General features: G+C 37.0%; 1 long non-coding RNA gene across 1 annotated transcript; it reads left to right on the top strand.

Moving 5' to 3' along the window:
* Positions 1–675: 675 nt before the first annotated feature.
* On the top strand, positions 676–20,668 carry LOC123383864. The gene is made up of 3 exons (XR_006594173.1): positions 676–1,433; positions 1,680–1,718; positions 19,390–20,668. It is a non-coding gene; the product is annotated as an uncharacterized LOC123383864 (long non-coding RNA).
* Positions 20,669–21,032: the final 364 nt, after the last annotated feature.

The following is a 21,032-nucleotide window of genomic DNA, read 5'->3' as shown; positions in this document are numbered from 1 at the left end:
ATCTGAAGTCTTGATTCGACCCAGGTTCTATCCTTTTGACAAGACTACAGATGTTGTTATATTTTTCCATCAGGAACACTGATTGTCTCTCTTTTCATGAGAGTAGACGTTGATGCTCAGGGCCTACATCCATTAAGACGTAGCAAAGTGATGCTATTTAAATCCTATTATTTCTTTTTAAGTTATTAGCTGGGAAACCTCTATAAAGGGACTCCTTTGCTCATCTATCATTTACTTTGAGTTCAAATAGAGAGATGAGACAATTGTTAGGTTTTCTCAAGATAGGTTAGATACTCATACTTTCTTTTTCTTAGTTTTCCTAAATTTTTAGAAAGAGGCTTGGTTCAAGGTAGCTTTTCAAACACTCCACTACTCCCCCTCGTCAAGCATGCACATAGTGTTGAAAACATGACAGTTTGATGGGGTGTCTGGGTGGCTCAGTCGGTTAAGCATCCAACTCTCAATTTCGGTTCAGGTCATGATTTCACGGTTTTGTAAGTTTGAGCCCTGCGTCCGAGCTCTGTGATGGCAATGCAGAGCCTGCTTGGGATTTTCTGTCCCTTTCTCTCTGCCCCCCCCCCCCCCCCCCCCCCCCCCCCCCCCCCCGCTCACAGTGTCTCTATCTCAAAATAAGTAAATAAACTTAAAAAAAAAATTAAAAATATGACAGCTTGCTTTCTGAACTTTCCTAGTTCTGTTCCTCTTTCCTACATTTATCTGGATTTCTGAACTTTCCTAGTCTGTTCCCCTTTCCTATATTTATCTGGATTTTGTGAGACTCAGGTCAAGTGAATACATAATAGGAATATGGCTCGCACACTTATTCTAAGAAGAGGGACTATGTCTGTTTTGTTTACTATTGTATACCCTGCAGTTAGCACAGTGCCCAAACTTAGTAAGTATCCGTGAAAATATGAATGAATGAATGAAACTATTACATAACAGTTCCCATTCCAACCTTAGTCTGGCATAACAGCTGAATTGAGTTGATGGACAGCTGAACCAATCATTACGTAGAGAAGCCTTTAGCTTTTCATTAGGGATGAAACAGCTTCAACCTGTTTCTGCTTTTGGCATCTTTCGGATGGGGCCTTAGATTGGGTAAGGTTGGCTACTTTAGCACTTACACAAGATGGGAGGTGATGGTCGTAAAGATTTAAAAAGGCAGAGCCCTTGCCTTTTGTAACGAGATACACATGTGTTAACGTATTTTGAGGACGCGAGTACACTAAGGCTCTACATAAGAGGAATGCCAAGCCTTTTCTCTTTTTCTTTTTTCTTTTCATTTGGGGTGGTTCAGAGAAGTCATCTGGACTAAGCGTTGTTTATGCTGATGTCTCAAACGATGTAGAACTGACCAGGTGAAGGAAATGAGGGGCTTTGGGACGTGTTCCTTCCAGAGGAAAGATCTCGGAGAAGATCTTATCATGCAGGTAAGAGAAAGCATGCTAAGTTTAGGGGAAACACTAAGAGTTTATCTTGGCTTTTAATTCCAACAACAGTGTCTTCTGAATTCATTTAGAGTGCTTACAACTTTCGCTGAAATTAATGTTAGGGCGTGTTTGTTTGGTTTGTTTTTTAGCAAAAACGGTTGGGTATTGTTTTAGTCCATTCAGACTGCTGTAACAAATTACTGTAGACTGAGCAGCTTATAAACAACATACATTGATTTTTCACAGTGCTGGAACCTAGAAGTCAGAGAACACGGTCCTGTTCTGGTGAGTACCCTCTTTCAGGTCACATACTACCAACTTCTTGTTAAACCCTCACGTGGCGGTGAGCAGAGGCAGGAAAGCAAGCTCTCTCCTGATGGTTGCTTTTAAGCAAAGATATTTGGGGGGGGGGGGGGGGGGGTCCATGGTTTGCTGTTCTTTTAAAATTACATTTTGTGGAAATGTTAGTACAAAATGATTTTTCTGTACCAAACTTACATGGGTTTTTTCCCATTGGTTTGATATTTCTCTTCTCCTTTGAAGGTGCTTTAGCAGTAGATTTAGTGGCCTGGTTAAAATTATGGATGCCATCTTAATGTTTTTTATTCCCCAGGAATGATGGTAGTGCCTGGAGCAATCCTGAGAATTGAGCCTAGGTCTCATACTTGTGTCCAAATTAGCTGATTCATTAAAATATTAAATTGTTTAAAGATGAAATTGAGTATCCATGCTTTACATTTTGATTTTTTATGGCAACTTTGAATGCAAGTAGTTAAACTAAGTGGAGATTAAACACAGCTGTCCAGATGTCTGAATTATCAAAAGACTTCATAAGTAAGCAGTTCTTTAGAAAAATGAGCTCTTTTGTTCAATTCCTATAGCAGAACCCACATTTATTTGTATAGAAAAATTCCATTCCACAAACAGAGTAAGAGTAGAAATTAAGGAACTTTTTAATGCATATACCACTTTTTCTGAGTCTAGAAAAAGTAATCAGGGCCCAAGCAACTTATGGGAACGGTTGTGGTAGATCAACATTAATTTACGTCATTTTCTTGATGTTAAGATCTAAATTCCCTTTTAAAAATCCATTTTATTCCTGTTTCCTGCAGTTTCTTCTGGTGTCTCCTTCAGAGTTTTAGACTACTGAAGTATTATTTTTGTAAAAATATATCTACAAAATTAAAACATTTAACTGTATATTAGAATGCTGTAAGTTGAATTTATTTAATCAAGGATTTTTTCTACTTCATTAGAAAGGGGGAAAAGATATGCTCTGTTCTCTGCTTTCATGGTCAACATTTTTTTAATAAACCGCTGTCTCTCCTTCATTGAGTCTACTCATAGACATACTCAAGAATTACTAAGTACAGAGTGCCATCCTATTCCATCCAGAAGGCCAAGACAGGCTGGATTCTTACAATGTTTGAGAACTTTTTTTGACTCAAATGGCTAAACCGGGAAGATCATGTTTCACATAATGCTTACATTCAATAATAGTTAGCAAAAAACTGTTTCCCACTATTTGAAAAGAAAATATTTCTCTTCTGTAGAATTCAAACTTCTAGAATGTGTTTTCTAGACAAAAGTGCTAAGTGGAGTAAGGCCCATTACAATAACAATTGAATCAGAACTCTGTTCAAACTCACATATTCAGGAAACGCCTTTATTCCATAAAGGATTGTGTGTTTAGTCCAGAGTAATGGTGTACTAACTATGAATTATATTCTAAAAGATCAAGAGTGTAATTTCTTGGCTTACTGCCGGAGGGGGTCTTTTGGAAATGTTTGTCACCAGCACTTAATCCAGCAGAGGAGAATTTTAATTCAGTATCTAGAAACTTTTACCCTGGGGAGATGATAAATATGTAAGCCCATCATGTAACCTCTAGTGCACCTTGGCATTGACCTAGCATATTTTTTTAGTGTTTTTTAGTTCGCAGGATATAACTTTCTGGAGAAGATTTTTCAAATTGAATGATGTTAAGAGTCATTATTTTTAATTTCTGACCTCAAATTTTCATGGAAAAAATTAGTGTGAAAACGTCACGATCCCCATATCCATTCCTCATTGCCTGCTGGCTTTATAAAACCTCTAAATTTTTGTGTGTATTTTGCAAAGCAGCAGATTGTAATGTGCAGATGCTCTATTCCTCTATTCACTAAAAAAAAAAAAAAAAAAAAAAAAAAAATTACTTCCTTTGTCACAAGATGGCGCTGTACACAGTTCTAAATGGGCTCTTTTTCTTCAAGAAATTTACAGCATTCAAGAAAGAGCAGCGGCATAGCTCTTTACTTTGCTTCCAGAGTACTGGAAAGTAACATAGAATGGGTAGACAAAAGGAAAAACAATTTTCCAGCCTCAAATATGTGTCAAAAAAATAGAATTAAAATTCATTCTTCAAAATAATATTAATGCAGAATAGATAAGAGAAAGGGTAGATATAATAGATTCTGCCTATACACGTCTTCTTTTCACTCGCTTTTGGAAAGAATAGAATCAGAACAAAAATGAAAAGGAGGGATGAGAAAATAGGAGTCTTAAAGTGAAGATTTTGAGCATGTGTAACTATTTTTTATTTTTTTTTTTATTTTTTTTTTTTTTAAATTTTTTTTTTCAACGTTTATTTATTTTTGGGACAGAGAGAGACAGAGCATGAACGGGGGAGGGGCAGAGAGAGAGAGGGAGACACAGAATCGGAAACAGGCTCCAGGCTCTGAGCCATCAGCCCAGAGCCTGACGTGGGGCTCGAACTCACGGACCGTGAGATCGTGACCTGGCTGAAGTCGGACGCTTAACCGACTGCGCCACCCAGGCGCCCCGTGTAACTATTTTTTAAAAAACTGTATGGGGGGAATTAAAACCGCCAAAAAGAGAATCTCTTCTTCCCCATTTCCTTCCTCTTTGGACCTAAGTATAAAGTCAGACTTGGCATTAGAATCAAGTATCATTACATTTTAGATGTGCCAAGGTAAGCAATGGGCAGAAATATCCATCTCTGGTCTTTAGCACATTTGCAGTGAATTTTTGCAGAATGAATATTTACTTTTCCACTTAGTTTTCAGTGGCTTTCCATTGCACTCAGAATTAAGTCCAGGCTGCTGGAGTTACTCATAGTACCAGATTATGAACTGTTTTATGGATTTGCCATGACATAATGTACTTACTGAAAAAATCAATCATGTCATTAAACACATTGTTTAATTCAGCTGACCTTTTCTTATCAAGGTTTTCTCAAGCTTGTCTGTCCATCGATTAACCATAAGCATAGTAGGACTGTCTTAGAGTGCCCCTCGTCTACCTCTGCCAATTTGCTTTTTTTGACCCTCTCTCTCACTTCATATGTTCAATCCACTACGGCCTTTCAGCACCTAAAATAAGTGAACCAAGTTATTTTTCGCTATCCGGGCATCTGTACATACTGGTTCTCTTTCTGAAATGCCTTTCTTTGCGTGATTTCTTTTCATCTCTCATGTCACACTTCTGAACTCACAGAGGTATTCCCAGACCACCTAATCTATAGTAAATTATTCTATTTCATAGCACCCTATTTTTTATGTCTTTTATCAAAAAACGTAACTACATAAATGATGCATAGGCTTCATGTTTCAAATAGATTTGAGAAAGGCATATAATGGGCCCTCTAGTGAGCCACCTTATACATTAGCTTATGATGGATTCTTGAAGGTTCTATTCTAAAGAAACTTAGAGAGCTTCATTTAACCCAGAGCTTCCAAAAATTACTTTTTAGTATAAACATTTCGGAAAGTTGTCTGGAAGACACTTTAGAAAACGCTACTAAAATTTATCCAAGTTCTGCATTTTATAGAAGAAGAGAAATGCTCAAGTTAGTGACTGCCCGTGGAATAAATTTAGTTAGCAGCAGCTCTTTGATGGACACAATCCTACTGACAGTGGATTTATATTCACAGGGTAATTGATCCCACTCCTATTATTATTTTTCATTGCTGCTGTCTTAGTATTTTGGGGCTGCTTTTTACCAACCTTTACTCGAGTAGTTCTCTTTAAAATCATCACAGACTAAATTTTATCACAATATACAAAATATTTATTTGGATTCACGCTTCTTAATTTTCTGTCTCTACCACAAAAGGCTGTTATTCATTATTCAGTTTCATTTTGGCTGGTCTCTACTATAGCATGGATCAAAGAGAATAACAGATTTATTTCAGTATCTCCCTCCCCTTTCTAATTTAAACTCTAAAAGCAATGGGGATTTGTTCTTCACTCTTGTATCTCTTAGAAAGAATCCCAAAGAATAAATATTAGAGAATAGAAGTATGAAAAGTATTTCTCTGGAGGTATTCAAGGTCTAGAGGAAAAATTGGCATAAATGCCAGCAATTATAATGTGTCAGGCTGTGATATATTCTGTGACAGAGAAAGGTTAGTTGTGATGGTGGGTTCTGACTTTGTTTTTCTGAAGTGGTAATATGTAAGTTAGATGGATTATACAAATAGGGTCTTACCATGTGGAGGAGGTATGCCATATTTCCCAATTCTAGAATGTTCCACCTGACTAAATGATGCTAACCTTAGGATTGACTGTCAGTTACACAGAGAGGGCTTTCTGGGGACCTTCACAAACCAAACCAGTGCCCCAAATGGCATCACCAATTACACCTTTTAACTTTGCTTCATAAAACCCCAATTTAATATTATGCATGAGATTATGTAATTTTATTGATACCCCCTCATCAAATGTAATCATCATAAGAGGAAGACACAGTATTTTCATTGGTGTACCTTTACTGCCTAATAAAGTGCCTTCTGATTCCTTAATGAACTGTTCCACAAAAAAAATCACCAAATCTGATAGAATACCCTATACCAATGGAGTATATGTATTCTCATACTGTCAAGTATAAAGAGAAGTTTTAGTAACAATATAGCTGTAACATATAATTATAGTTATTAACAATATGGTCATTAATAAGTTTCTTTCTTAATCTCAGGTATTTTTAAAACAATACTTATTTTTAAGATAGCCAGAGAAGGCTAGAAATTTAGTTGTCATTAATTTTTGTCTCCTCTGGAGTAACCTGCATTATCAGGTTAGTAGTTGATTATTTCCAAGGGTTTAAAAACAGTCTTAGAAGTAGTAACTAATAAAACCATTTAATGGTCTGGAGCTGTGCAGATATGTTAGCCTCTAGCTGGTTGTGTCCATTTAAATGTAAATTAAGGGGTGCCTGGGTGGCTCAGTCGGGGTTGAATATCTGGCTTTTGATTTTGGTTCAGGTCATGATCTCACAGTTCCTGGGTTCAAACCCCATGACAGGCTCTTCACTGACAACACGGAACCTGCTTGGAATTCTCTCTCTCCCTATCTCTCTCTGCCCTGCCCCCCTGCCCCGCGCAGCTCTCTCTGTCTCTCTCAAAATTAGTAAACATTAAAAAACACACACACACACAAATGTAAATTAAGTAAAATTAAAGCGTTCACTCCTGACTCCCACCACATTTTCAAGTGCTCCTCTGATCACTGCAGAAAGTTCCATGGACCAGTATAATAATAGCTTGGAGGGCAAAAACTAAAACAGAACACCACAAACTTTATCATAGTATCTTCCATTTTTGTAGTACTACATATTTTCCAATATCCTTTTTTCTATGATATCTTAGCGATCTCTGAGAATGAGCTGTTGGGGGAGCATGTACAGGAATTATCATTATCTCCATTGCTAAGAAGAGGGAAGTAGGAGAGAGCCACTCACATGACTCACCAAGTTCATGTTGGTAGCAGCACCAGGGCTTAAATAGGATTTTGACTCAAGTAGAAACACCTTTCCTGGGTGAAAGACCCAGAAAGATGAGAAAAGAGGAAAGAAAAGAAGGGAAGAATGAAAGAAAAGAAAGCAAGAAAGGGAAAGAAAGAGAAAGAAAAACAAGAAAGAAGGACAAAGAGAAAGGAGAAAGAGAAAGAGAGAAAGAAAGAAACAACCCTCAGTCTTGGATTCTAAGAAAATCCCACTCTAAGAACTAGAAATGAGGAAAAGTGGCATGAATTTGCACCCTTCCTGAAATCACCTCTTCTATGACTCTGTGCAGGTCTCTTAGCAGTAGGCTGTGGAAGTCCATGACAAGATAAGATGCTAACAGAAATGCATGCATTTTCATCAAATTGAAGGAAATGAAACGAGGGAAATGATCGTAAGCAAATCATGTAAAGAGCTCAAAATCCCCTAGTCATCCCATACGAGGCTGTTCATCTGATTGGCTGTGACGAGGGTTAATTTATGGTGAGAGCAGCGACAGCTTCCTAGCAACCTCCTTCTAGTCTGGCGTTGCAGAGTCACCCAGCCATCCCAGCAGCACAGCCTTTTGCCTGTTTTCTATCCTACTTTTGTTTATAGATCCGAGCAAATGAGGGGAAATAAAAAGGAAGGCTAAAGCAGCAGCCCTACTTAGGAGGATGTTCTCCATGATGCAGATTAACGGGAGAAATATGTTTAACAAATAAAAGAGATTGTAAAACCTTCAGCTTCAAATCCAAAGCTGTAAATTGCATGAAATTCATGGCTTGGGGGTACAATGTGTTACTCATAAAATTTCAATTTGTGTAAGTGGCTGTTGTTTCTAGCTGCACATAAACACACAAATGTGCAAGATTTCCATGGGAGGTGCCTTCACACCATCCATCTTCACTTGACAGGTGGCACTGGGAGTTCTTATGGAGGGCTTCAGGGTAGACATTTGGGGATGCTTAGGACAGCATCTGACTCAGGACCCTAAAGGGAAAAGTCCACTTGCGGCTTATTAAGTTTAATAAAGCAGGATAAAACTGACTAAAACAGGGTAAGAGCTGGGCACTTGATGAGCGAGCATAAGTATTAGTTGAGTAAATAAACACATTTTGGAAAATGTCTTTTCTCTTGGGGTTATCTCCTGGATGTTCATCATTTCATTATTCATCACAATAGAAGAGCTTCTTGGTAAAATAATAAAGTTCCCTGAATTACATGCTGATGTCATTCAACTCTCCCAACCTCGTTTCCTCACTTCCTCCCCCGTCTGCCCAACTTTTTCGGATCCTGATTTCAGCATTTGCTCTGCTCATACTCTTGCCCTGATCATGAGCTAGTTGGCTATTTTAACTCTGAAAATTTGTACTTTGTACGAAAGAATAAGAATTAAGAAATACTTTTTCTGGAGGGAAAATGGAGAGATGAAGTCTTTCAATTGCCAATAAAACTTCTAATTTCATAATCAATTTGCAGAAGTTGTGATAGCCTGTGAGAGGGTTAAGTAATAGTAGCTACTTTGATAGCAAATAGTATCAAATAGCAAATAGCTACCTTTGCTAGCAAAGGGGTGATTATATATGTATATATGTAGAGAGAGAGAGAGAGAGAACGTGCACGTGAGAGTGCATTCATCTTTCTCCTAGTTAGAATTCCTTATGTTTATACATGATTACTAACCCCCATAACTAGGGTGACCATAAAACTTACCTTCCAAACCAGGGAATGTTGAAAAGTGAAAGGGCACTATTAATAATTAATGGCGTGGATAACAGAACAGTACCTGTATGCAGGGAACAGTACCAGGCTAACTGTGATACATGTTTGTCCTTCTCCTTGTCATAGAAGGTCATTATAATAAAAGCGTAACACCTTCCATATATACTTGCTGACAAATGTATAAGAATAAACCTTCTTGGTAATAAATACTGTACAGTAAAACCAACACTTTTTTGCCTGCATTCTTCAAATACCGTCTGTTTACCTCTTGGTGAAATGCATTATATTGTTATTTATTTATAAGGGTCTGAGGGCTGAGCTAGTTAGAAAGCAACTTGTCTTTCCTAACTCTCAATAACCTATGGCAGTGGTACCTAGTTTCAAATAATGGGGCTGTTTCTTAGTGGCTCTGGCCTATCAAAAATTCATCTCTCTTTTGGTACAATGTCACACAGCTAGAAAACTTTGAAAATCATCCTGGGTACTTGGCTCAAATATCCAATATTCTATATGCTCAGCAGAATTTGAGTTGTATTATTACATGGCTATTTCATGATTCATGTTGTAGATTCTCACTGAGTAGCCGAAGATTGAAATACAGACTCAAATGTTACTATTTGGTGATTTTTTTTTCTGATACCATCCACAGTATCCCTGAATAAGTTAATAGCTATAGAATGGGTTCATTAACTGCATACTTTTAAATAATGTTTTGAGATTAGAAAGTGGTCAAACTTTATAGGAAGATAACATAATCTGACAGGGCATAAGTTAAGAAAGATTATAGCAGTATTTTCATCATAATACAGACATAGAAGTGAAATAAGATTAAAAAAAAAAAAAGATACATAAGATAAAGAACTGAAGGCATAAAAGTACCAGCAATGAGAGAAAACTAGGAAGGGAGGCTGGTGATATATGGAAAGATATAGATACAGTAATAGATACAGCTATATAGATTTAGAAATCTGATACACAACGAGAATTTTGTGTACCTTCCCTTTTTCAGGATAATCCTATAGAAAAATTCAAGAGAATTTCTAAATAAATGGAAAGAGTACACCAGGTTTAACCTCCAGCTCCTCTGCTTACCACGCCCCTGGGTTTCTCCTCCCCTTTATTGATATCAACGTGAATACTTCCAGCTGAAAGAAATATCAAACACAAGCCAAACTTACTGAAAGAGTAAGGGGGAATTTTCAGCTCATATACCTAAAAGTTCCAGCAGAAATGCGGTACGCAGGCATGGTTTGAACAGGACACTAGTGCCTGTTCACTGTGAGTCTCGTGGGATGTGCACCTCTGTGTGCCGTCTTCAACAACAGGAGGCTTCTCTCACGGTGGCACCTTGGCAGTTGTTTGGATGGAGATACATGTTCAGGGTATGGTATTCCTGCCCAAGGTGTCAAGCTCTGTACTGATCGCTTGGCCTGGGGAACCAGAACAAATATTTGGGTAAGAGCTACCCTGTGTTCCCAGCGTCAAAGGTGAAGAGTCCCTCTTACCTCCAACTCCATAGCTGTCACACCACCAGGTAAATGTGGGGCAATATATTTTTCTTCTCTTTTTAAGTTCATTTATTTTTAAAAGAGAAAGAGAGAGTGCACAAGCAGGGGTGGGACAGAGAGAGGGAGACACAGAATCTGAAGCAGGCTCCAGGCTCTGAGCTGTCAGCACAGAGCCTGATGCGGGGCTCCATCTCACCAACCATGGGATTATGACCTGAGCTGAAGTTGGATTCTTAACCGACTGAGCCTCCCAGGCACCCCAAAATATGTATTTCAAGAGAGGATTTCTGTTGTAGAGCAGCCATCCCATCTGTGTTTTTTTACATTACAAATGTTATTATAGATCTTCCTGTCTCTAGTCCCTAACATTCAATCTGGCCTATTTTAACATAGACCTATTTTCTCTCCTGCCAGTATTTTTCTTTGTTTTCCAGTTTTTTCCTAGGTGGATTGACTCTTACTCTTTTCTGTACTATTTTATTTTTAAAATTTTTTTTCAACGTTTATTTATTTTTGGGACAGAAAGAGACAGAGCATGAACGGGGGTGGGGCAGAGAGAGAGGGAGACACAGAATCGGAAACAGGCTCCAGGCTCTGAGCCATCAGCCCAGAGCCTGACGCGGGGCTCGAACTCACGGACCGCGAGATGGTGACCTGGCTGAAGTCCGACGCTTAAGCGACTGCACCACCCAGGCGCCCCTTTTCTGTACTATTTTAAAGAGTAGTTACAACATAGTTATTTTTATAAAAAACAAGATTAGGTGCAAGAAACAAATCTACACATATTTCCTTAAATAACATTGATATGGGGGCGCCTGGGTGGCTCAGTCGGTTGAGTGTCCGACTTCAGCTCAGGTCATGATCTCACAGCTTGTGAGTTTGAGCCCCGCGTTGGGCTCTGTGCTGACTGCTCAGAACCTGGAGCCTGTTTCAGATTCTGTGTCTCCCTCTCTCTCTGTCCCAACCCACTCGCATTCTGTCTCTGTCTCTCTCAAAAATAAAAAAAAACATTAAAAAAAAAAACATTGATATGTTCAAACTTAGTAGTAACATTTGTAGGGCATATTTTGTTCCTGCCAGATTTAAAAATAATGGAGGAAAATGTAATAGAATATGTTAAGTAATTATAACAAAAACACCACTAACAATGTTCCAGTATCTTTTCTTATAATGATGTCAGTAGTTGGCTATCAATATCAGAAAAAGATTTTTAAAAAATGGTGCATTCATTTAATGAAATCTTGTATAGTTATAAAAATTAAAGGACCTCTTTCTATACTGATATGGAAAGAGGTCCACAATATTTAGTTAAATAAATTTAATTTTATTTAAATCTAAAAAGTCCAGGGGCACCTGGGTGGCTTGGTCAGTTGCGCGTCCGACTTTGGCTCAGGTCATGGTCTTGCAGTTTGTGAGTTGGAGCCCTGAGTCGGGCTCTGTGCTGACAGCTCGGAGCCTGGAGCCTGTTTTGGATTCCGTGTCTCCCTCTCTCTCTGCCCCTCCACCGCTCATGCTCTGTCTCTCTCTCTCTCTCTCTATCAAAACTAAATACACATTCAAAAAAAATTAAAAAAAAATAAATCTAAAAAGTCCCAAAACTGGGTATCTTATGTGGGTTTTTAAAAATGAGGACGATAATTTATTTACGGGAGTATGCGTAATGGCCTCTAGAAGAATAAGAAACCAGTAGCACTGGTTGCCCCATATTGAATGACAGGGGAACTAGGCAATTAAGGGACATTTTACGGAATTCAATTTTTTCATTTTATGTTAAATTATACCATACAAAGGATCATGTAGGTCTATAGGTGGTGAAGATGTAGAGATGTATTAACTGTGGGGAAGAAAGTCAGACTAAAAATAGTAGCCTGATTTTGCCAACTATAGCGTATTTAACACAATGTGGTCTTCTTTTTTAGATGCCTAAAAATCTTGAATTGCTTTGTGGCTTTGTTCTGAAGATTGATTCCTACCTTACAAAGTTCTAGAACAAGATGCTGGAGGAAATGGTTATTTTTTTGTACTGTCACCTATTGAATATTTCTTTTTACTCAGGTTTCTCTTTTCCATGGTACTTTATTATTCTCTTAGCTTTACTGAGTGGAAATTCCGTGAGGTAGGGTTGTTTCTCCATTTTGTTCTTTGCTGGATCCTAGTACATAAAGCAGTGCCTGGTACACAGTAATCAAACCATAAGTGTTTTTTTTACATGAAGAAGAATGTTTTTAAATGTATTGTGCCATTCTTAGAAGTATCCTTATTCTTTTTTATATTTAATAACTCTTGCTTAGTATGTTACTTTTATAAATAATTGTTGTGGCTTTTACTGAAGAAACAGTAAGAAAGACCCAGTCTAGAAGTTGGGCAACCTTCATAGATCTTCATAGGATAACTATAGACTGTTCTCCCAGAAGTCGTCATTATCAAGGCAGTAACAGAGTTGATGTGGTGGGTTATAGAACATTGTATGAGATTGTCCCTGATGGGAAGGGGACTTAAAAAATATGACTATTTTTAAAACTCAGTTTCCCCAATATTTTGGTCAGTCTAAATATTGAAGACATATAGAAAATCTGCTCTAACAACGTACTTTAGATCTTTGAAAATGCGTTGGATTACCTAATGGACCTAATGGTCTCTTGTAAACAAAGCATCTTGTAACAATGTTCTTCTATTGGTGGTTATCTATTGATCTCCTCAAGATCCTACAATGATACTCCAAAATGTGCTTGTTTTTTATAGACTCCCTGAAGGGTCATAATTAGTCATGAATATCTTCAGAAATCACCATGATGACAAAAATGTTCTTGATATGTGGCTGGATACCTTAGGCCATGCCTTTCTACAATGGGCAGTTTGTAGCATGTGCTTAATCCCAAGCCTCATAGATTGGTGCTGACACAATAGATGGCAGTCATGATCCCATGCTACCTTTAATACAAAATGTTAAGTTTATTTGTGGCAAATATCCTTGACCACCATTTCAAATTCAGCAGTATTTTTCCTTAGTATGTCTCAAGACGTCCTCTTATATCTGTAAACAATGCAGGAGGAAAGTTACTTCATTTCACCTGAATTGTTATCTGATTAACTTTAGCAGTGACTTGGGAAAGAATCTGAGCCCCTAACCACTGCTTTCCGACTTGTCTCTGAGGGCCCGAGTACATGGCCAGTTCTGTAGTATCAGAGCATGTTGCAGGGAGCATCAAAGTGAAATAGGAAGGCCTCTTTAGATGTTTTGAACCATGCATGTTCACAAAGCCAATAGAAAAATGAACAGAACGCATGAACATAGAGTTAAAAAATAGATGTCAACAATATGAAAAATTATTCATTATCACTCATAAAGAGAAGCAAATTGAATCATCTATGAGCTATTTTGAGCAGTGAATTGGCAAAAGATGAAATATTTAATTATACAAAATAATGCTGAGCATGTGGTGCACCTGGATGGCTCACTCGTTAAGTGTCCAACTCTTGGTTTCAGCTCAGGTCATGATCTCACGGTTTGTGGGTTCAAGCCCCGTGTAGGGCTCTGTGCTAACAGCACAGACAGCATGCTTGGGATTCTCTCTCTCCCTCTGCCCTTCCCCCGCTCATGCTCTCTCTCTCTTCCTCTGAAAATAACATTACCAAAATGATACTAAGGATGTTGCAGAAAAATATTTGTGCATTGTACATAAAGACTCCATAGGATAGAAATTGCAACTTTTATTGTAATAATAAGGAATTATTATTCATAGAGTCATCAATAGGACACTAAATGAAGTATAATATGTTCATCCTTTGGAATACATTGGAATACATTACAACAATTAAAAAGAGTATAATAGATTTACATGTGCTGATATGAAAATATCCCCAACATTTATGATTAAATTAAAAGAGAAAAATTCTAAGTAAAGTGTTCTCCCATTTGTATTCAGAGAAAAGATATATCTACACACTTTTAAATACATACCAAGTATTTCTAAGAGAATATATAATAAATTTAACACTGTGACTTTCTCTGGGGAAATGCACAGAAGTACTGTGATAGAAAAGAGAATATCTTTTCATTTTACTTTAAGCCTGTTAGAAAGCTTTAAGCCAAGTACACATATTGTCTTATTTTCCTAATATGGAATCTATATTGTTTAAAGGTATAAAATCAGTGTTTCATGAAATTTTCTATGTACTTCAGAATTCAGGTAAGTTTAGTATTCCTTTTTGATTCATCTCTGTCTTATGAAAAATGAATCAATATTAAAAAATGAAAAGGTATTAGCTTGTTAGAAAGATGTTCTTTGAATAATGGGCCAGGGGTGGAGGGGGGGTGTTTCCGTTACAGTCACAGAAGAATGTGTAGAACAACCTTGGGCCAGGTCATCAGAACCCAGGGTGGGCAGGAAGTGCAACAGGATATTTTAGAATTATGATTTGTTGATGTGAGGTTTTCTAGGCAAAAATTAAAAGTATAGCTGAGAAATGATGGGCTAAATTTCCTTAACAAAAGGGGTACAATGCATCCTTGAAACTCTCCTGGGCATTCTGAAATGTTGATAGTCTTACTTACCCAAGGCTTCTGGCATGGGAAAAGGAATAGAACTGTGGGCACATTCTTTAACACTAATCATAGTAAACCTACATATCCAATAAGTAAAACTTAAAAAGCGATTTTTGAAATATTTAGCGCTGGGGGTCCTGGGGTGTCAGTTGAGCATCCGACTTCAGCTCAGGTCATGATCTCACGGTCTGTGAGTTCGAGCCCCACGTTGGGCTCTGTGCTGACAGCTCAGAGCTTAGAGCCTGCTTCGGATTCTGTGACTCCCTCTCTCTCTCTGCCCCTCCCCAGTCATGCTCTGTCTCTCTGTCTCTCTCTCTCTCTCTCAAAAACAAACATTTGAAAAAAAAAAGAAATATTTAGTGCTGATGAAAACTTAATTAAATTTCTTAAAATATTTAAACTGATGGCAAATTCAGCTTCATCACTTCTTTTGAACTCTTCACATATTTAAACAGACAAAATATTTACAAATATAATTATTAAAAATGTATTATTGTATTGACATGGAAAAACCCTTTTAAAATATCAACACTAACATTTTAATTTTGTTTTATTATTGCAACTTTTTGCCCCTTTTAATTAATTAATTAGTTAACTTATTTATTTATTTTAATTTTTTTCCAATGTTTTTACTTAGAGAGGGGGAGTGGGAGGGAGAGACAGAGAGGCGGTGAGCAGGGAAGGGGCAGAGAGAGGGGGACACACAATCTCAAGCAGGCTCCAGGCTCTGAGCTGTCAGCACAGAGCCTGACACGGGGCTCGAACTCATGGACCACAAGTTCATGACTTGAGCTGAAGATGGACACTTAACCAACTGAGCCATTTACCCATTTTTAGATTTAAAACATCACCTATTTAGTTAGGCTTTCAAATTTGAAATAAGTTTACCCAAAAAGAAACCATGGCTGGGATTCAGTATCTGGGTTACCAACCAGTTACACTCAGTTGGCTATAGCACTTGATTATTTTTTCTGAATTCTTAGATTTAAAGTGGGTGACTATTTAAAATTATAGTTGATTTTTTTTTAGTTTTTTAAAAATTTTTAAGCAAGTCTTTTTCCATTAAGAATCACTTACCTTTTCAATTTTATCACTGCCAAGATTTTGTTTTATGCCATTGCCAAGTCATTCTGTTTTGGCCTGGTCTGTCATTATCTTTGGAAACAAAAGTTTGTCTCCTATCAGTATTTCGATACAATTAATAGAAACTTCTGCGGTGTTTTTTCGGCAGGAGGCATTTTACCTTATAGGAGACATTTGTCAATTTTTGTTTGTCGTAACTGGGGGTGGGGGACATTGCTATTTAGTAAGTAGAGGCTGCCAAACATCGTACACAGGACAGCTCCCCCAAAGAACCCTAGGACCCAAAATGTGAATAGTGCCAGGTTTGAGAAAAGAAAGTCTCAGATGGAGATCAGTAGAAACTGTATTTTAAAGTGCTTCTGAAAGTTTCATGTGCAGATGAGTTAGAAAAGCAGGTTCTGATTCAGTAATGAATATGGAGAAGAACCAATTGTAGTTCCTTCACCCTTTTCCGAGCTGCTCTCAGTTTCCGAGCCAGTGAGTAGGCAGGATGCCTTATATAGACGTACAGGGCAGGCTCTATCCCAACCAGCCTGGTCCCTGTGCTTAGCCTCATTTAAGGAGAGAATCAGCCCACATGTATTCAGTGCCACACTGGATTCATTATTCTGATTGGATTCATTGTTAACAATAAAATTGATCATTTGAGTTCTAGCAGATTGGTCTTTGTGCCTTTTTTTTTTTTTTTCTTAAAGGGGAAGAACAGTGCTATTTGTTGCCCCTTCACAAAATTTCCTTTTTTTTTTTTTTCAAATAGAAGCTCCTTGTGTTTTTCTTTTTCTTTTTTAAGTTTATGTATTTATTTTGAGAAGGAGGGGAGGGGCAGAGAGAGTGAGACAGTATTCTAAGCAGGTTCCTCACTGTCAGCACAGAGCCCCACTTGGGGCTCAAACTCACGAACTGTGAGATCCTGACCTGAGCCAAGATCAAGAGTTGGACACTTAACCAACTGAGCCTCCAGACGCCCCAAATTTCCATGTATTTTTTTAACCTTGCATAATCACGGTTTGGCTCGTGGTCACTTTAAGTTATCCTTAATCCTCTCACGGGTCCAGGTAATATGAAAGGCATTTTTGCTTTGTGGTAACAAAAGGCCAGTCTAACCTAACCTGCTGTTTTTCTGGTTTTGAAAGTCAACTATCCTTGAGAGTTTTCTTTTCTTTTCTTTTTAGTATCCTATTATATTTACCTTTATATTACCTTACATTATATAGATATTGCATTATATTGTTTTTATTTTGGACTTAGTATTATAGATGAAAATCTGAGGGCTGGGAGCATACTTGAAAATTAGTTATGGGAAAAGTGCTCCTAATGATTTTGCTGTTGGGCCACGGCTAGTCGGGGCAAAGCTGCAAGACTTTTCATTTCCCCTCTAATGTTAATATTTCCTTCCTTACACTTGAAGTTGGGCTTGCTCTTTTGTTCTACCCTTTTTAGGTGCAAGGTAATGTTTTGGGTGGGAGATCTTTCTTATTTTTTAATGTAGGCATTTACTGCTATAAATTTCCTCTGACCACATCAGAAGTGGTGAGAAGTTTTTGCTGAATCTCACAAGGTTCGGTATGCTGTGTTTTCATTTTTATTCATCTCAAAGTATGTTCTCATAATATCCTTTGGATTTCTTCTTTGATCCTTTGGTTGATGGTATTAATTTCCATGTTTATGAATCTTCTAGATTTCATTTGCTTATTGACCTCTAATTTCATTCCTCTGTGGTAGGAGAAGATAATTTATGTGGTTTCAATCTTTTTAAAATTTATTGAGACTCTGTGGTCTGTCCTGGAGAATATTCCATGTGCACTTGAGAAGAGTATGCATTCTGCCATTGTTCTTTACAGGTCTTTTGATCTAGTTGCTTTATAGGGTTGCTAAAGTCTTGTATCTCCTTGACAGATTTTCTGTCTAGCTGTTCTATCCATTATTCCATTATTAAAAGTGGAATAGTGAAGTCCCCAAATGTTGTTCAATGGTCTATTCCTTTAATTCTGTTAGTTTTTGTTTCATATATTTTGGTGCTCCATTGTAAGATGACTGTATGCTTATAATTATTATATATTCTTGATGGTGCATTAAAATCTCCAACTTTCTTCAGTTTGACTACATATTATATATTCCTGTATCATTTTAATTGACCTTTGTTTCTTTTCACAGTTTCTTTCCATCTTTATTGAGATATAATTGACATGTAACTATACTTTTTGTCTTAAAGTCTATTTTGTTTGGTATTAGCATAACTACTCAAGCTCTCCTTTGGTATATATATGTATATATGTATATATATATATATATATATATATATATATATATTCCCATTCTTTGACTGTCAGCTTAATGGTGTCTTTGTATTTAAAGTGAGTCTCTTTTAAAATAGCATATAAATAAATTAATTAAAAAAATCACTTCTGCCAATCATGCTTTTAATTGGAGAATGCAGTATTTTATATTTAATATAATTACTCATAAGGAAAGATGCAGTTTTGCTATTTCTTTTCTTTCTTTTTTAAACATTATTTTTAATGTTTATTATTTTTGAGGGAGACAGCAAGCAGGGGAGAGGCAGAGAGGGAGGGAGACACAGAATCTGAAGTAGGCTCCAGGTTCTGAGCTATCAGCACAGAGACCAATGTGGGGCTTGAACTGACGAACCATGAGGTCATGACCTGAACTGAAGTCGGATACTTAACCAACTGAGCCACCCAGGGCTCCCCTTTTTTGTTTTAATTTTTTTTTATGTTTATTAAAACCCTGATTTGTTTTTTGTTTTGTTTTGCTTTGTTTCTGCGTAAGCTCCATGTCTGACGTGGGGTTGGAACTCCCCAAGACTTTGAGATCAAGAGTTGTAGGCTCTCTGACTGAGCTAGCTAGGAGTATCTGCTATTTGTTTTCTGTATGTCTTATATACATATTTTTTTCCTCTCAGTCCTTCCATTTCTGCCTTATTTTGTGTTGAACAGATATTTTTTTCTGTACCATTTTAATTCCCAGGGTTCTTTTCTGTATAGTATTGAGTTATATTTTTAGTGGTTACCCTGAGGATTACAATTAACCTCTGGATTTATAAAAATTTAGTTTGAATTAATGGCAACTTAGTTTTAATAGTGTATGAAATTTTGCTCCTATGTAACCCTGACCCTGGCTTCTTTATGTACTCCCTATCACAAATTGCATCTTTATATACTCCGTGCCCATTGATGTTGATTTATAATTATTTTGTGCAATTTTCTTTTTAATCATATAGGAAAAAAGAGGCGTTAGAACCAAAACTACAATTATACTGACTTTCATATTTACCTATGCAGTTATCTTTATCTGTGTTTTTATTTCTTTGTGTAGATTCAAGCTGTGTCATTTCAATCGGAAGGACAACCTTGAGCATGTCTTGCAGCTCAGCTCTACTACAGATGAACTCTTCAAGTTTTTATTTATCTGGGAATGTCTTAAGTTTCTCCTTTATTTTTGAAGGATGGTTTTGCCAGACATAAATTCTTGATTGACAATTATTTTTTCTTTAAGTACTTGAATTGTGTCATCCCACTGCCTTCTGGTCTCCATAGTTTCTGATGAGAAATCAATTGCTGGTCTTATTAAGGATCCCTTACACAGATGAGTTGTTTCTCTAAGCTGCTTTCAAGATTCTTGTATTTGACATTCAACAGTGTGATTACGAGACACCACAGTGCAAAGCTCTTTGATTTTATTCTACTTGGAGTGTATTGAGCTTCTTGGATGTGTATGTTAATATTATTTATACAATTATGAGAGTTCAGCCATTATTCCTTCAAATATTCTTCCTGTCACTTTTTCTCCCCTTCTTCTGGGATCCTCTTGTGCATATATTGGTGTCCCAAGGGATTTTAGGCTCTGGTAATTTTTTTTCATTGTTTTTTTCTCTTCCTCAGACAAGATGATTTCACTTGTCTCATCTTCAAGTCATTTATTCTTCTGCCTGCTCAAAACTGCCATTGAGCCCTTGTAGTGAAGTTTTCATTTCAGTTATTGGACTTTGCAATTCCAAAATTTCTACTTGGGTCTATTTTTAAAATTTCTATATCTTGATTAATATTCTTTATTTGGTGAGACATTGTTCTCATGGTTTCCTTTAAGTCTGTATCTGTGATTTCCTTTAGCTGTTCGACCATATTTAAAATAGTTACTTAAAGGTCTTTGTGCCAGTTTCTATTTATTGGCTTTTTCCCTATGGATTAGTCATGCAAAAGAACTGTTAATTTACATATTTCATGATGTTTTGTTGAAAACTGGACATTTTGAATATTATAATGTGACAACTCTTGAAATCAAACTCTGCTCTCTCCTCAGAGGTTTTGTTGCTTTGTGTTATATTTGTTGTTTGTTGACAGAGTGACTGAAAATTAATTTTGTAAAGTCTCTATCTCTTGTATGTGGCCACTGAAGTCTTTTCATGAAATTGGTGGTCACCTAGTGGTCACCTAGTGACTGTATAGCAATTTCCTAACATAACGGAACCCACAACAATAACAAACAAACACAAAATTTCCCAGTATTTTTATATGTGTTCTGCATATCTGTATTGACTCTTGCTTTTCTCTAGTGTACATTTACTGTGGATTTTTTTGACTTCTGCTATCTTCATTATTTTATTCCTTTTTTTTCTTTGGACTAATATGCTAGTTTCTTTCTTTTCTTTTCTTTTCTTTTTTTTTTTTAATTTATGTCTCCATTTTGAGAGAGAGAGTGAGCGAGCACAAGCAGGGTACGGACAAAGAGAGAGGGAGAGAGAGGATCTTGAGCAGGCTCTGCACTGTCAATGCAGATCCTGATGTGGGGCTTGATCCCACCAACTGTGAGACCATGACCTGAGCTGAGATCAAGAGCTGGACATTTAACCAACTGAGTCACCCAGGTGCCCTATTCTTCTAGTTTCTTTCTTGGAAGCTTAGTTCATTGACTTTAAATGTTTTTCCTCTCTGATATATTAATTTAAAGCCATAAATTTT

This window comes from Felis catus, chromosome A2, assembly GCF_018350175.1.
Source record: "Felis catus isolate Fca126 chromosome A2, F.catus_Fca126_mat1.0, whole genome shotgun sequence".
Classification (NCBI taxonomy): Eukaryota; Metazoa; Chordata; class Mammalia; order Carnivora; family Felidae; genus Felis; species Felis catus.
This window is presented reverse-complemented; position numbering and strand designations above follow the sequence as displayed.